This window comes from Hemitrygon akajei, chromosome 2, assembly GCF_048418815.1.
Source record: "Hemitrygon akajei chromosome 2, sHemAka1.3, whole genome shotgun sequence".
Lineage (NCBI taxonomy): Eukaryota > Metazoa > Chordata > Chondrichthyes > Myliobatiformes > Dasyatidae > Hemitrygon > Hemitrygon akajei.
This window is the reverse complement of record NC_133125.1, coordinates 131,001,423-131,018,402: the sequence shown is the minus strand read 5'-3', so window position 1 is coordinate 131,018,402 and position 16,980 is coordinate 131,001,423. Positions and strand designations below refer to the sequence as shown.

Sequence of the window (16,980 nt, the reverse complement as noted above, 5' to 3'; positions counted from 1 at the left end):
ATCTGATCTTATCACAGGCCCAAGTGTCCCACAATCCCTTTCCCCCCATACAACGTCTGTGGATCACAGGAGCTATTCCATCCATCACCAGCCAACATTCTTTTCCTCAGAACGATTTTCAAGTTTATTATCACTAGAATATGTCATGAAATTTGTCTTTGTGCCAGTAGTACAATGCAATACATAATAATAGAGAAAAACATGAATTACAGTAAGTATAAATATATTAAATAGTTAAATTAAGTAAGTAGTGAGGTAATGTTCATGAGTTCAATATCCATTCAGATATCTGATGGCAGAGCGGAAGAAACTGTTCCTGAATCACTGAGTGTGTGCCTTCAGGCTTCTGTACCCTGTACTTGATGGTAGCAATGAGAACAAGGCATAAGCCGGATGATAGGGGTCCGTAATGTTGGACACCAACTTTTTGAAGCATTTGCTCCTTTCAGATGGCATGGTTACTATGGACATCCAATTTTCTTTGAGTTCTCCTCCCTGGGAAACATGTGGGTAAGTGTCCTTCTCTTCCTCAACAGCAATCAGCAGAGTCAAACGCCTTTGTCTATAGGTGCCACTGAAATTCCAAGTGGTGAGTACACAAACAAAGGAGTCAGTGTGGACTCACTCACCCACTTAATATATATTACAGTTGTGTATAGGCTCTGTACACTATTAACAAAATCAAGGGAATGATAAGAGGGTTTGCGAATACGCAACGGACATGCATGCTTAACATGTGATTGAGAGCTAAATATTATTTTAGTCTAAATGTTGCAATCTTTAACTAGAACTTTATCTACTGTGTGCTTTTGAAAACTGATGTTTTCCATACAAGTTTCCACACTGTTTTCAGTGCAATGTATTTAAAATATCTCTTCATTCGCCTGTGCCTATTGACCTTTGTCAGGAAGCCAGCTGGTGTGATAACTTTTTTTCTGTATGAAGGCTGCCAGCAGGGAAAATAATCATCAATCTCCCTGTATGGAGCATGATTCTAATGATCTCAGCACTTAAATCAGTCAGTTGCAATCAGACCACTTACAAAGCCTGATCTCCATGTCACCAACGCAAAAATTGGTAGAGTTCTGAATCATCAGGAAAGTTGTCAAAGCATTAAGCAGATTATGGACCAGCTGGAAATTTGGGCAGAGAAATGGTAGATGGAGTTTAATAAGACCAAGTCTGAAGTACTGCACTTTGCAAGATCAGGTGTAAGAGGAAAGTATACAGTAAATGGTAGGATCGTTAGGAGCACTGATGTACAGAAGGATTTTGTGATGCCAGTCCATAGCTGGCTGATATACAGGCAGACAGCCACGTTGCAGCTCTATAAAACTTAGATGAAGTGATATGTGGAGTGTTGAGTACAGTTCTGGTTATCACATTATAGGAAAGATGTGGAGGCTTTGGAGAGGGTGTGAAGTAAGTTTATTAGGATGCTGTCTGGATTAGAGAGTATTACCCCTCATCCATCAGGCTCTTGAACCAGAGGGGATAACTTCAGTCAACCCAACACTGAACTGATTCCACAACCTTTGTGCTTGATATCTATTGCTTATTTATTTTTTTCTTCCGTTTTTGTATTTGCACAGTTGGTTGTCTTTTGCATCTTGGTTGTTCACACACCTCTGCTGTGTGTGATTTTTTTTATTGATTCTTTTGCATTTCTTAATATTTACCATGAATGCCCACAAGAAAATGAATCTCAGTGTTCTATATGATGATATATATGTACTTCAATAATAAATTTACTTTGAACCTCAAATAATAAAGTCATACTTATTAGCCATAAAGAGAGGTTTGATAAACTTTGACATTTTTCTCTGAAGTATTGGAAGCTGATGGAAAATCTGATAGAAGTAAATAAAATTATGAAAGGCATAGATGGAGATTTTTTTCTCAGTGTGGAAAATGATCAAATACTAGAGTATTACTAAGGTACTAGTATTTACTAGAGTGAATAAGCTTAGGTGAGAGGGAGGAAGTTTAAAGGAGATTTATGAAGCTTTTTTTTATCTAGAGAGTGGTTCATGTCTAGAATGAATTGCCAGGTAAAATGGTGGAAGCAGATACAATAGCAACATTTAAGAGCAGTTTAGGGAGATGCTATAATAGACAGGAATGGAAGACTTTGCCCATGTGTAGTCGGATGGGCTTAGGGTGGATTGACATCATAGTTGGCACAGGCATCATGGGCCGAATGGCCTGTTCCTGTCATCTTCTGCACTGTATTCTCATTTTTTGATAACCGCTCAAGATGCTGAAGGAACTCAGCAGGTCAGACAGCAACTATGGAGGGAAAAGGCAGGATGCTGGGACAAGAGATGCAGGTCAGTCCGCTTCAGCTCGTTGCTCTGTGACATTTACTAGGCTCTGCACTAAACTGGGGCTGAGGCTGTGGCCTGTTCCAGCAGCCACAGGCTTCATATCTGAGGGCTCTGTGACATTTACTCAGCTGTGCACTAAACTGGGGCTGAGGCTGTGGCCTGTTCCAGCAGCCACAGGCTTCATGTCTGAGGGCTCTGTGACATTTACTAGGCTCTGCACTAAACTGGGGCTGAGGCTGTGGCCTGTTCCAGCAGCCACAGGCTTCATGTCTGAGGGCTCTGTGACATTTACTAGGCTCTGCACTAAACTGGGGCTGAGGCTGTGGCCTGTTCCAGCAGCCACAGGCTTCATGTCTGAGGGCTCTGTGACATTTACTAGGCTCTGCACTAAACTGGGGCTGAGGCTGTGGCCTGTTCCAGCAGCCACAGGCTTCATGTCTGAGGGCTCTGTGACATTTACTCAGCTGTGCACTAAACTGGGGCTGAGGCTGCGGCCTACCTCAGCTGCTCTGGCTCCATGTGTATATGCTCACATTTGTTCTGAATACTAGTTACTGAAGAATCAAAATCAGGTTTATTATCACTGGCATGTGACGTGAAATTTGTTAACTTAGCAGCAGCAGTTCAATGCAGTACATAATCTAGCAGAGAGAGAATAAAAATAAATGAAATAAAACATAATAATAATGAATTAACAAGTAAATCAATTACGTATATTGAATAGATTAAAAATAACATGCAAAAACAGAAATACTGTATATTTTTTAAAAAGTGAGGTAGTGTCCAAAGCTTCAATGTCCATTTAGGAATTGGACGGCAGAGGGGAAGAAGCTGTTCCTGAATCGCTGAGTGTGTGCCTTCAGGCTTCTGTACCTCCCACCTGATGATAACAGTGAGAAAGGGCATGCCCTGGGTGCTGGAGGCCCTTAATAATGGACGCTGCCTTTCTGAGACACCGCTCCCTAAAGATATCCTGGGTATTTTGTAGGCTAGTGCCCAAGATGGAGTTGACTAGATTTACAACATTCTGCAGCTTCATTCGGTCCTGTGCAGTAGCCCCTCCATACCAGACTGTGATGCAGCCTGTCAGAATGTTCTCCATGGTACAACTATAGAAGTTTTTGAGTGTATTTGTTGACATGCAAAGAATACTTTCCATGATTTTTTTTCTCTCCGTGCATTCAGTGTTTGACAGTCTTCTCTTTTTTTCAACGGGTTATTTGGGTTTCTTTGTTTAGTGGCTGCCTGTAAGGAGACAAATCTCAAGCTTGTATATCATAGATATACTTTGGTAATATATGTACTTTGAACTTTGAACTTTAAAATGGACAGTCATCATTTCAGGTTGAGTCCCTTTATTTGGACTGGAAAAAAAGAGGAGTGGTAACTAAATATTCTGAAGAATTTTTCCTTCTCGCTTTGATGATGATTCTGTGAGATCCTCTCTCACTGCTCCACCATTTGAGATACCGGCTACTTTCCCTCTTACTTTCAGTTCCAGTGGAGTGTCTTGAACCTCCAAGCTCAAACCCTTGATCCATTGGGTCCAGGTAACCTTGAGGGAGTGTCGTCTGACAGTTGGGGTTAGGCCATTAACTTATCAGTGTCATCTAGGTGTCTGAAGGTCATAGGGATTTCATTCTGGAAGTACTGAATAAGACAATGCCATTTAATTCCCTTGGTGGCAACCAATGTCTTTTCTGTATGTGTCCAATGTAGAAAATGTAACATCTGTAATTCACAGCAGAAAATAAGGGATTGAATTTCCAGAGAGAAACAGATGTTACTATAGATGTGTTCCGACCTGGTACATAATCAGTATTGACATGCATAGTGTTGAATAAACACCACAATGCCTCCAAATATCTATGGCATATCATTTTTGCCTTAAAGCGTTCACACATTTCTTTTGAAGTTGTTCAGTGTTTGAAAAATACAGAATTCATATTATTAAAGCAAATGCTTAATTGGCTCCCAGTCCTATACAGTACTGACATTGAAATTACCTATGACAAAAAGTAGAAAAAAAAACTGTATTGAAACATCTCATTAGACTGGCTTATATGTTTAAATTGGAATATCCCACATATCAGTATAACATAAATTGCACATAGGTCTGTAAGCAGAAGAGCACACAATTAATACTTTTCCTGACAAGCACTGATTTGATTGCATAAAGTTACAGTCCAGTCCACTTAAGAGCAAACTTTATGAAAACAACTTGTATTTAACAGAAGTTTACTCAGCATGCAGCACACTCCCCATCGTCTGGTATAATTTAATTGTCACATAAATTGGTGCTAAATATACTATGATCCCTTGTATTGGACTGCGGTACGTTACAGAACACCTCACAAATAGTATAACACTGCACTAAATTAAGTGGCAGCAATTTTCCTCCGTTGCTACTTCTGATGCATTGACTTTACATTCCAAAAATGCAGATCACAAAAAGGATGTGCACTCCTGTGATTCCTCAACCATTAATTTCACAGACCACTAGGTTCCTTCTTCAGTCTGTATTCCCTCTGCTATAGAAGACCGAGGATTGATCTAATTAAGGTGCTTAAAATGTTAAACAGATTGGATAGCATTGAAATAGAGTAAGTATTTCTGGGGCAGGGGAGAATCAAGAACAAGGCCATTTAATCTGAACATTTGAACGAGGTCGCTCAGCGGCGAAATTAAGTGTGTTTTCAGACTGAGAATTGTGGAAATCTGTCTCTCCCAGAAGAATAAGGATGCTGAGATAATTAGTGGTTTTTGACTGAGGTGGATGAATGTTCTTCAGAGTGGGATATCCAGTAAACAAACAATAATGCTTAATCAACAACATCTTCAGAGTGGGATATCCAGAATATGGAACAAGGGATGGGGCAGTCGAATGACACAGACTCTGTCAACCGCTCTCCTCCCCCAGACTTCTAATCTCAGAGGAATGTGGAACTGCTTCAGTACTCAGCATAATGCTGAATCGCACAGCGGCTCATCTGGTCAAGCTGCTCCTTCACAGCTCCAGTGATCTGTGTTCAATCCTGATCTCAGGAGCCGACTCTGTGGAGTTTGCACTTTCCTCTGTGAACATGTGAATTTCCTCCAGATGCTCTGCTTTCCCTCCACAAGCCAAAGCCGTGGGTTGGTAAGATAACTGGCCCTTCTGTGGGTGGCTGGCAGAAACTGGGATGCACTGACAGGACTGGTTTATATATAAAAAATATGATAGGACAAGGATTGCTATGAACTGACATAGACACAATGGACAGAATGTCCTCTTTGTACATCTTAAGGAAGTATGGAAATATGATATGCAGCTGGTAAAACTCAGCAGAGCCTCTTGATAAGCCCATTGGAACTTGCACATACAATTCACCTCCCACACTTATTGCTGAGATACTAAAATATTTCAAATGAAACTTAGTTAATTTATTTAATTTTCATATATACCATGTTGCAGTGTAATCATTACTCACAGAGTAAGCAGGATAAATACAGGAAGAGGGTAAAACAGCGGAATGGTGCAAAGCTTGGAATGCAGTCTGATGTAGCGTAAAGAAATACCGAAGTGACAATTCGGAAGAACCAGAGCGGTGGAGTTAAGAATCTGAGAACGTGGCTACACCATCAAGTAGGGTCCGTGATAAAAGTGGACGTGCAAGTGATCGCTGGTGCTGGAATCAGGAGCAACAAGCTAGCTGCACGTTTCAACCCAAAATGTCGGCAATTCCTTTCCAACCACAAACGCTGCTCAGCTGTTTCAATAGATTTCAACAGGTACATTTAACATCAGAGAAATGTATACAAAATACATCCTGAAATTCTTTTTCTTCGCAAACATCCATGAAAACAAAGGAGTGCCTTGAAGAATGAATGACAGTTAAATGTTAGAACCCCAAAGCCACCCCCAGCTCCCCCCACCCATGCATAAACAGCAGCAAAGTAATGACCCACCCACCAGCAAAAAGCAGTAGCACCCCCCACCGAGCACTCAAGCATGCAGCAAAGCATCAATAAAAATACAGACTTGCAGTATCCCAAAGCCTACTCGTCCACCAGGTAACTCGACGAACCACAGGCTCTCTCTCCCCCTAATAAGGGAAAAAGAGACGTCCCTGTTTCACAGCGAGAGGGGAGACATAACAAACGACTCGCTGATTTATCGTGTTAAAAGTCTGTTGCGTTGCTTTTTCCGAGCTCTGCACCCAAAGAACTCGGGTCTCTGGGCACACAGCCAGCAGCCAGCTCGCTGCTTTTGATCTTCCCTGTACTCCCATGACACATCAGGCGGCGGCACTGGCTTTGAATCCACCTGCCTCCAGATCCACTTTCAACTTTCCTCGAGAAGGACTATTCCACTGATCTTGAGCATAGTTCAGATTCTCTTCTGTTCATCTAAATCTGCAACTAGTACGATTATCTAGGGAAGTCGGGCCCTGCTCTAAAATTCACTTGGTAACTGATTTCTGATAACTCTGTCCCCTTTCGTGACCTCTTTGTCTCTGTCTCAGGAGACAAATTGTCTATTGATATCTTTCATAAACCTTCTGATTCCCACAGGTATCTGGACTATACCTCTTCCCACCCTTCTCCTGTAAAAATGCCATTCCCTTTTCTCAGTTCCTTCACCTCTGCTGCACCTGTTCCCAGGATGAGGCTCTCCTTCAAAGAAAGAGGTTTCCCTTCCTCTACATTGATGTTGCCCTTACCCGCATCTCCTCCATTTCCTGGACATTTGCACTCATCCCCATTTCTTACTGCCTTAAGAGTGACATGTTGCTCTATGGGCTCTTCTTCTGCCACAATAAGGCCACTCTCATGTTGGAGGAGCAACTCCTCATTATACATCTAGTTGCCTCCAACCTGACGGCATGAATAGGATTTTTCCAATTTCTAGTAGTTTTTTCCCTCCTCTTTCCCTCTTCTTCAATTCCCTACATTGCTTCTTACCTCTTTTCCTCATCTACTTAACACCTCCCACAGGTGTCTCTCCTCCCTCCTTTTTTCTCATATTCTATCTGGTTAGCCTTCAACCTAATGGCATGAATATCAATTTCTTCAACTTCTGGTTATTTTCCCCTCCCCTTTCCCTCTAATTCAGTTTCCCATTCTGGCCCCCACTATTACCTCTTCTCTTCTCCTCTCATGCCTATCACCTCCTCCTCCTGGTGGGCCTTTCTCATATGGCTCACTCTGAACTCCCATCAGATTCCTTCTTTTCCAGGCCTTTTTCCTTTTCCTCATATTACCTCGCAGACTCTTACTTCATCCCCCCCTCCCCACCCTCCTGGCTTCCCCTGCCATCTTCTAGGCTCTCCTTGCCCTCACCCCACCTTCTAACTCTCTGGCATCTTCCCCCTTCCTTTCCAGTCCTGTTGAGCAGGCTCACCCCAAAAACATCACTTCCATTGATGCTGCTGAAGGTAAAGTTTGATTTCCAATTTAGTCTAAAAAAACAATATTCTATTAATGTTTAATATTTAATTGTGCTATTAAACTACAATAAACTTTTGAAAAATCACTGGACAACCATAAAGAAATAGTAACTTCCTTTTCACTTCTCTCTCTTACATTGTCTGCCCTTTCAAATGAACTGGTTTTCAGGCCCTGTAGCAATTTAACCAGTGCAAGAAGGTAGAGAGAGACTTTCATTGAGGCCTTGCCAGCAAGTCGGGAGCTTTTCTATTCCAGTAGGAGTTACATACTTCTAATTCTGAGAGTACATGCCAATGTGGTCACATGGAACTGACGGCATTTCCCAACAGCCTCCAGCACAATGGTCCTGACAGAAGGTCCACCCAAAGCAGTCTGAATCTTTCTCCACAGATGCTGCTGAGTGCTGAGTAGCTGCAGAGTTCCTTAGTTTACTCCACTCCAGAATATCCATCCTGAAGCATAGTGCGACATGCCAGAACAAGACCAGAAGACATGCAGCATTAACTCAGTATTTCAACTCCTGAAGATAAAGGCCAGCTTTCCATTATCAATGTTTTACTGTCTCTGTAATAGTTTTTGACAAATAGTCTATAGGAGCCCAAGCAATTTCTTCACTGCTCCTTGCTTTTTACTATAATGAGTTATCTATATTTCTTGAATCTAGAGGGGATTATCTCATATCTATGAACATTAAACTATATCCTCTAATATCTTCTCACGCGGTCTGATCCCTTTTGTAATTTCCTTCCAAAACCATGTGTTTAAAATTCGCCATCCTGTGATCCAGCCCCTCACAACATAAGGTACAAAGCCAAGACATTGGTACAGTTCCAGGGGGAACTCACTTTGTCTGATCCCATTAATCAGAAAACATGCCATTTATCCTACCCTCTGTTCTTCTCTATCCCAACTAATTACCAACTGTTACATCTTGTTCCCAGAGCTCTGTTTCTTAATTACACTTTTTGATTCAAATTTGAGGCTTACAATATGTTTATTTTTGTGGGCTGCTGAGGGATAGGGAGGCTGGAATGTATTGACGGCTCACTATTCAGTTCCAGAATACTTGAAGAAGCAGCAGCTAGCTATAGTGAGTCTGCCAGGCACTCTGGATCTCCGTGCCCCCATGCTGCTTCATGGAGGCAGAGAAAGTGATGATGGTGCAACCAATTTCTGGCCATCCCAATGATCCAGGGGCTGCTCATTTTCACATCGACTGCACAAGACATTAAGAAGCTGCAAAGAGCAGTAAACTCAGCCTGATGCATTATATGCACATCCTTCCCCACCATTAGTAGTATCTACATGAGGCACTGTCTAATGGAGTCAATGTCTATCATCAAAGAGCCCCACCATCAGTGCCATATCATCTTCTAGCAGCTACAATTGAGCAGGAGTACGGAAGCCCAATGTCCCACACCACCAGGCTCAAGAACAATTGCTTCCCTTCCATTATTCAGTTCTTGAACCAAATGGCACAATCCAGATCACTATAGTTTAGCAAAACCATTGCACTTGGAACGACAAAGGACTTTGCTACTGTTGGGTTGAGCTGTTCTCCGATCTTGGCAATTCATTTGCAAACACTTCCTCACCATACGAGGAGATATCATCAGTGTGCTGTTCATTTGTGGTGTGTCATCTGAATGCTTGGCCTTTGATAAATCAGCTGATTGGTTGTCAATTGTGACATAGGGAGGGGTTCTCATTGCTGACTGGTTGCGTGGCCAACTCTGTGCATTGTGGTCCGGAATTTTGCCCGCATTGGCTTATAGATAGAATTGGGGTCTACATGTCTGTTTGCAGAATTGTTTCCAGAAAACCATGTTTCTAGGGGTTCTCCAGCATTCTGTATGTTTGCTTACGCCACAACTTTCACTGTTACCCAGAAGAATTGGTGCCCCTCTTGATCTTCATTGGAAAAGATTAGGGAGAGTTGGTCATGCCACCTCACAGCCAGTTGATGTTCATGGATTCTTGTGGATTGTTTTCTCCCAGTTTGGCTGATGTAAGTTTTGCTGTATTGGACTTTGTTATTTCAGGCTCAGTTTACTTTTTTCTTGTATAATTTTGTATAATTCATGTAAAATTTTTGTTTTTCTTGGACAGTGTTGATTTCACCAATGCTATTCGCCCATGATTCAGATTCAGTTTATTGTCATTTAGAAACCACAAATGCAATGCAGTTAAAAAATGAGACAACATTCCTCCAGAATGATATCACAAAAGCATATGACAAACAGACTCCACCAGAATCCCCAATCCAGAGTCCAGAGAGGCTGCTGCGTATTAATATCATGCTACCTTCTTAGCGCATTTCCCAGAAAGGAGCTCCAATCCCACCAGACAAAACAAGACCAAAAACTAAAGCTACAAGACCTGCACAAAACCACATAGTTACAACATATAGTTACAACAGTGCAAACAATAGCATAAATGATAAAAAAAAAACAGACCATGGGCACAGTAAAAATAGTCCAAAGATGTTAAAAGACTTAAGTTCAAAAGAAACCACCACACAGTTTCCACAAGTCCTCAGGGTCCCAATAGACTCGTCATCCAACGCAGGCAGCAGAAGGGAATACCCCCGCTGTAGACTTCCAAGGCGCCGCCTGACTCAGCCTCGCAGACGCAGCAGACAATGAAAGCTCCATCGAACCCAGCCTCGCAGACTCAGCACACAGTGAAAGCGCTCCGACCGCAGCAGACTCCGAGTCCGTCGAACCTCCGAGCCTCCGACCATCCCCTCCGGCACAGCTTCTCCGAGCACCATCCTCTGCCGAGTGTATTAAGACGCCCCCACCAACGCAACCCCGAGGACTGAGGTCCTGTCCTTCCCAGCAGAGTCCCGGACCTCACAGCAGCAGCAGCAACGAAGAAGGTCTTCCTGGAGATTTCCAGATGTTCCTCCGTGCTCCCACATCCGTTTTTCATCCGATTATGATTGTGCACGGCATCCTGCTTCACAAATAACAGATAATCAGCTCCGGAGTGGCCGCTGCAAGCTGTGTCGCACCGCCATCTTGGATGATGCTGCTGTAAGTAAGGTTTTCATTGCACTTCTAAGTACATGCATGTACTTGTGCATCTGACAACAAACCCCAGTTGACTGGACTTGACACCTTTACATCAGCTATTGCTGGCTCATCCAGCCTGGCCCTGTTTATTTGAATGTGACATTCATTAAAAAGTTAAGTGATGTTTTAATTTCTCTTTGGTGTTAATGCTTTTAATAGTACACAGCAGTCAATGTTATAAGCAATCATTTTTATTTAATATTTATATTAATCTCCTTTGAGTTTTGTTATTGATCATTTCTGATTGGCTTGGAACATTAGCAGCATTTGGAAACAGTGTGAACATTTATGATACGTCCATTGGCAGCGCTCTATTTGCATTGTCTGTGACCCATAAAAGAGTCACCACAGCAACAGTGGTGGTGCACCAAGAACTGTGCAAGCACGATGGGGAACAGTGGCTGCATTTGTAACCTTCAGTCTGTGTTCTGTTGTATCTATCACCTGTGTTCTGACTTCATCTGTAGCCTGTGGTCTGGCTATATCTGTAGCCTGTAGCTGCTGCATCTATAGCTGTACTCTTGATATATCTATGGTTTATGATCTGGTTATGTGAGTAGTCTGTACTTCAGCTGCACCTGTAGCCTGTGATCTGTTTATATCTATGGCCTGTACTCTTGCTGTGCCTATGGTCAGTGATCTGATTATATATCTATAGCCTGTACTCTTGCTGTAAGTATGGTCTGTGATCTCTTTGTATCATAGTCTGTGCTCTGACTGTATCGGTGACCTGTGATTCAGATGTAGCTACCACCTACATTCTGACTTTACCTATAACCTGCTCTCCGACCGTATCCATCATCCATGATCTGGATGTCTCTATATCCCATACTTGGTATCTGTAACCTGTGATCTGTCTGTAGCTGTAATCTCTGCTTTCCTGATCAAACCATTCTGTATTTCTGTGGGTATTGAGCTTCACTGGGTATGTCCTCTTGCCTTCATACATTTCCTTGAATTTGCATTCACTGCCTGTGTTTCTAGGCCTTATAAATAAAACTTCATCACGCACACTGATTCCTGCCTTTGACTTTGGAGTAAAAATCTATGGATGCAGTGATTCAGACCACGCTCAATCCTTTGACGATCTTATAAGTTGTCTTGCTCTCCAGCTCCCTTACTTCTCATCCATTGAAGGATGTAACTGACCTTCTCAGCTCTCCTGCCTCCAGGAAACCATTGAATGCCAGTTCACATTTTTCTTTAAACTTTACAAATGTTCTTGTCAGGTCTCAGTTCACGGGTTGCGAACCTGCAGTCATCACAGCTCTCTCACACACATAGAGCACACAATGTACTGTCACCACCAATAAGCATTGAAAATTTGTTTAAAGGGTCAAATTCACATTGTTCATTAATATGAAATTTTTATTCATGTCCTGACAAGTTGCATCTCCATCTGTATGGGAGCAGCTGAGCATTGGACCGGAAGTCCCGACAAAGAACTGGGAGTTCAGCTGAGAGGATCACGGGGTTCTCCCTACCATCCGTCAGAGACATTTATCCAGATTATTGTGTATGCAGGGCCCTTAGTATTATTAAGGATCCTACCCATCCATCCAGCATCTTCTTTGACTTCCTACCATCAAGCAGGAGGCTCTGCTGCATAAAGACAAGAACAGTCAGGATGGGAAACAGTTTCTTCCCTCAGGCCATTAGGCTCCTGAACTCCCTGCCGCATCGCATTTGAAGTGTCACTGGTTAATTTGCTCTGTACAATACAATACTTAATTTATGCACTTTACTTTGTTTACTTATGTGTTATTTACTTGAAGATTTTATTCTTACTTTCCTAAGTTATTGTCTGTTATATGTGTGTTATGTGTACCACTGTGCTTTACAACCTGGTTTGGAGTCACAACATCTCGTTTGACAGTCTACATATATATATAGTTAAATGACAATAAACTTGACTTGACTTGAATTCATAACCTCTGCTATGTAATATTGAGAGCTATGTTTTTTTTTACTTTAACTCTCAATTGTGGCTTATATTGTGTTTGTTTTATTTTCAGACAAAAGACTTCATGCTGGTGAGAGGTACACAGTCTACTCTCTATACAGAAATATAGTGCAAGTGGAGCAGTGCGATAAGTGCAAATTGTACACTTGCATCCAGAATCTATTGATCCCTATTCTTTCTACCAATGGCACTAATCTACATAACAAGGTTACACCATTTGTACCCTTACGTCTTTGCTATTGATACAGACACTTGCTTTGTACTAAAATCGGCTTCTTTTGCAATGGAAGCTTTTTTGTTCTAATCATGCTCTTTATTGTAAAACTGTGTATAATTTATTTTTAATTTTTGCTTTCTTGTTTGATGCTTTGTGCCTGTGATACTGCTGCAGACAGGTTTTTCATTGAACCTGTGCATACATGGTTCTTGTGCATATGACCATAAACTTGACTTTTTCAGAATCAGGATCAGATTCAATATCACTGGCGTATGTAGAGAAATTTGTTGCCTTTGCAGCAACAGTACAACGTAATTGGTAATAACAGAAAAAATACAAATTACAGTAAATTTATATATACATATATACAGCATATACAAACGTTTGTATAATAGTTCAAATAAATAAGTAATGCAAAAATAGAAACAGAAAGGGAGTCAGGTAGTGTTCAGTGATTCAATGTCCATTCTGAAATTGAATGGCAGAGGGGAAGAAGCTGTTCCTCAATCATTAAATGTGTGCCTTTGGGCTTCTGTACCTCCTTCCTGATAGTCTCAATGAGAACAGGGCATGGCCTGGGTGATAGGAATCCTTAATGTTGGATGGCACCTTTATGAGGCATTGCTCCTTGAAGATGTCCTAGGTACTATGGAGACTAGTGCCCATAATGGATCTGACTAAATTTACATCTCTCTGCAGCTTATTTTGATCCTGTGCAGTGCCATCCCCTGCCCCCCAACATACCAGACGGTGATGCAGCCACCAGGGTGCATCTATAGAGATTTGCCGGTGTCTTGGTGACATACCAAATCTCAAACTCCTCATGTAGTCACTGCTATGTCTTCTTTGTAGCTGGGTCCAGGTTAGATCCTTAGAGATATTGGCACCTAGGAACTTTTTCATTTGATCTCTTGAACAAGCTCAATATATATAGATGCAGGAGTAGGCCATTCGGCCCTTTGAGCCAGCATCATCATCATCCACAATCAGTACCCCATTCCTGTCTTCTCCTCATATCCCTTGACTCTGCTATCTTTAAGAGCTCTAGCCAACTCTTTCTTGAAAGCATCCAGAGAATTGGCCTCCACTGCCTTCTGAGGCAGTGCATTCCACAGATCCAGAACTCTCTGAGTGAGAAAGTATTTCCTCAACTCCGTTCTAAATGGCCTACCCCTTATTCTTAAACTGTGGCCTCTGGTTCTGGACTCTCCCAATGTCGGGAACATGTTTCCTGCCTCGAGCGTGTCCAATCCCTTAATAATCTTATATGTTTCAATCAGATCCCTTCTCGTCCCTCTAAATTCCAGTGTATACAAGCCCAGTCGCTCCAATCTTTCAACATATGACAGTCCCGCCATCCCAGGAATTAACCTCATGAACCTACACTGCACTCCCTCAATAGCAAGAATGTCCTTCCTCAAATTTGGAGACCAAAACTGCACACAATACTCCAGGTGTGGTCTCACCAGGGCCCTGTACAACTGCAGAAGGACCTCTTTGCTCCTATACTCAACTCCCCTTGTTATAAAGGCCAACATGCCATTAGCTTTGTTCACTGCCTGCTGTACCTGCATGCTTACTTTAAGTGACTGATGAACACGGACACCTAGATCTCGTTATTCTTCCCCTTTTCCTAACTTGACACCATTCAGATAGTAATCTGCCTTCCTGTTCTTGCCACCAAAGTGGATAACCTCACATTTATCCACATTAAACTGCATCTGCCATGCATCTACCCACTCACCCAACCTATCCAAGTCACCCTGCATTCTCCTAACATCCTCCTCATATTTCACACTGCCACACAGCTTTGTGTCATCTGCAAATTTGCTAATGTTACTTTTAATCCCTTCATCTAAATCATTAATGTATATTGTAAATAGCTGCGGTTCCCCACTAGTCACTGCCTGCCATTCTGAAAAGGACCTGTTAATCCCTACTCTTTGTTTCCTGTCTGCCAACCAATTTTACTATCCATGTCAGTATCCTACGCCCAATACCATGTGCTCTAATTTTGCCCACTAATCTTCTATGTGGGACCTTATCAAAGGCTTTCTGAAAGTTCAGGTACACTACATCCACTGGCTCTCCCTTGTCCATTTTCATAGTTACATCCTCAAAAAACTCCAGAAGATTAGTCAAGCATGATTTCACCTTCGTAAATCCATGCTGACTCGAACCAATCCTGTTACTGCTATCCAAACGTGCTGCTATTTCATCTTTTATAATTGACTCAAGCATCTTCCCCACCACGTATGTCAGGCTAACTGGTCTATAATTCCCTGTTTTCTCTCTCCTTCCTTTCTTAAAATGTGGGATAACATCAGCTACCCTCCAATCCTCAGGAACTGATCCTGAATCTGTAGAACATTGGAAAATGATTACCAATGCGTCCACGATTTCTAGAGCCACCTCCTTAAGTAAGGTATAGAATAATATTTATGTAACTGGACAAGCACAGTACCTGTAATCCAGAAACCTGAATTAATAACATGACTGGTCAGTCCAAAGCAACCAGCACTTCTGGAGAATTTAAAATCCAGTTGGGTGAATAACCTAGAACAAAACGGTGCCATCAAACATGGTGATCATGTAAGTAGACCCCAGCTATTTGTGTTAAGCCATTTTCTTTACTAAGACCTTTTAAGGAAAGAATTCACTACCTGCACTTAGTCAGGTCTTTATTTTACTGCATGGGAATGTAGTTACCTCTTACAAGCTCTAATTGGCCTTAAACTCTGACAATAAGCATTCAGTGCTGTAATTACTGCATCCTCTGAGTGAATAAAGATAACTATTATGCCTACACCTTCTCTGAATTATTTGGAACAATGGATTGTCCAGTGTTTATTAATCAGTAAATAGCATCTATTATGTCTAATGATGTCTTGACAAAGGTACATCTGGGTTAGTTAAACATTAACCACCCTTCAGAACACTGTATAGCACATAAAAAATTGCTGGAGGTTCTCAGCAGGTCAGGCAGCATCTATGGAGGGTAATGAACAGTCGTAATTTTGGGCCAAGACTCTTCGTCAGGACAGGAAGTAAAGAGGGCATCTTTGCAACGCAGGCAGCAACAGCCTGGATATCAGGGTGGTCAGCCATTTTACTTGCACTTCCCATCCCTATACTGACATGTATGTCCTCAGCACTCTCTAATACCAGGCTGAGGCTAGATGCAGATTGGAGGAGAAACATCTCATTCCATTTTACTAGTTTCCAACCTGAGGGCATCAATTTCAGAAACTTCTGGTAACCGTTCCCCTTTGTTCTCAACCCCCCCCCCCCCCAACTTGATTATCCCTCTGGCCCCATTCCTCTTTCTCTTCTCCTTCTCTCCTTCTTTCACTCTCACAATTTACCCATCACCCATACCTTCCTCCCTTTGGTTCCCCACCTCCTTCACTTTATTTCATGGTCCACTGTCCTCTCCTATCAGATTCCTTCTCCCTCGGCTCTTTGCCTCTCCCACCTATCACCTCCCAGCTTTTCAGATCATTCTTACTTCCCTCCCTTCCCCACCTACTTCACATATACACAATAACATGGACTCTTCCTGGTATCTGAAGGCTGGGTGTGTCTACATTTGTACCAGCCCCTTCCCCTGGCATTCCTTCTATGCCACCTGCCCCACACCCCTCCCATGGCACTCCACCCTTTACTCACGCCAGATTTACAAATTTGCTCTCTACTCCATGTTGACAAATACAGTACTGTGCAAAATTCAAGCTATATATATGTGCCTAGGACTTTTGCGCAGGTCTGTATTTCTTTTGAAATATCAGGCTCTGGAGATATGCATAATGAAAGCCTTTTCTACCCTTCATCATTATTTTCACACATGAAATACATTGTTCTTTGGTCTGGCAGATTTTGGGCTCTTTTATATCTCTCATGACTGTGATAATAGTCACTTAACAGACCCATTATTATTCATTATTCTGCGGGAGAGATCATACTAGA

At 42.1% G+C, this 16,980-nt stretch overlaps 1 long non-coding RNA gene across 1 annotated transcript in view; it reads left to right on the top strand.

The window, feature by feature from the left end:
* Positions 1 to 15,812, top strand: part of LOC140715635 (uncharacterized) — a 96,688-nt gene extending 80,876 nt beyond the window's left edge. Inside the window, exon 3 of the long non-coding RNA XR_012096182.1 lies at positions 12,850 to 15,812. This is a non-coding gene — a long non-coding RNA (uncharacterized lncRNA). The remainder of the gene's footprint in view (positions 1 to 12,849) is intronic.
* Positions 15,813 to 16,980: the final 1,168 nt, after the last annotated feature.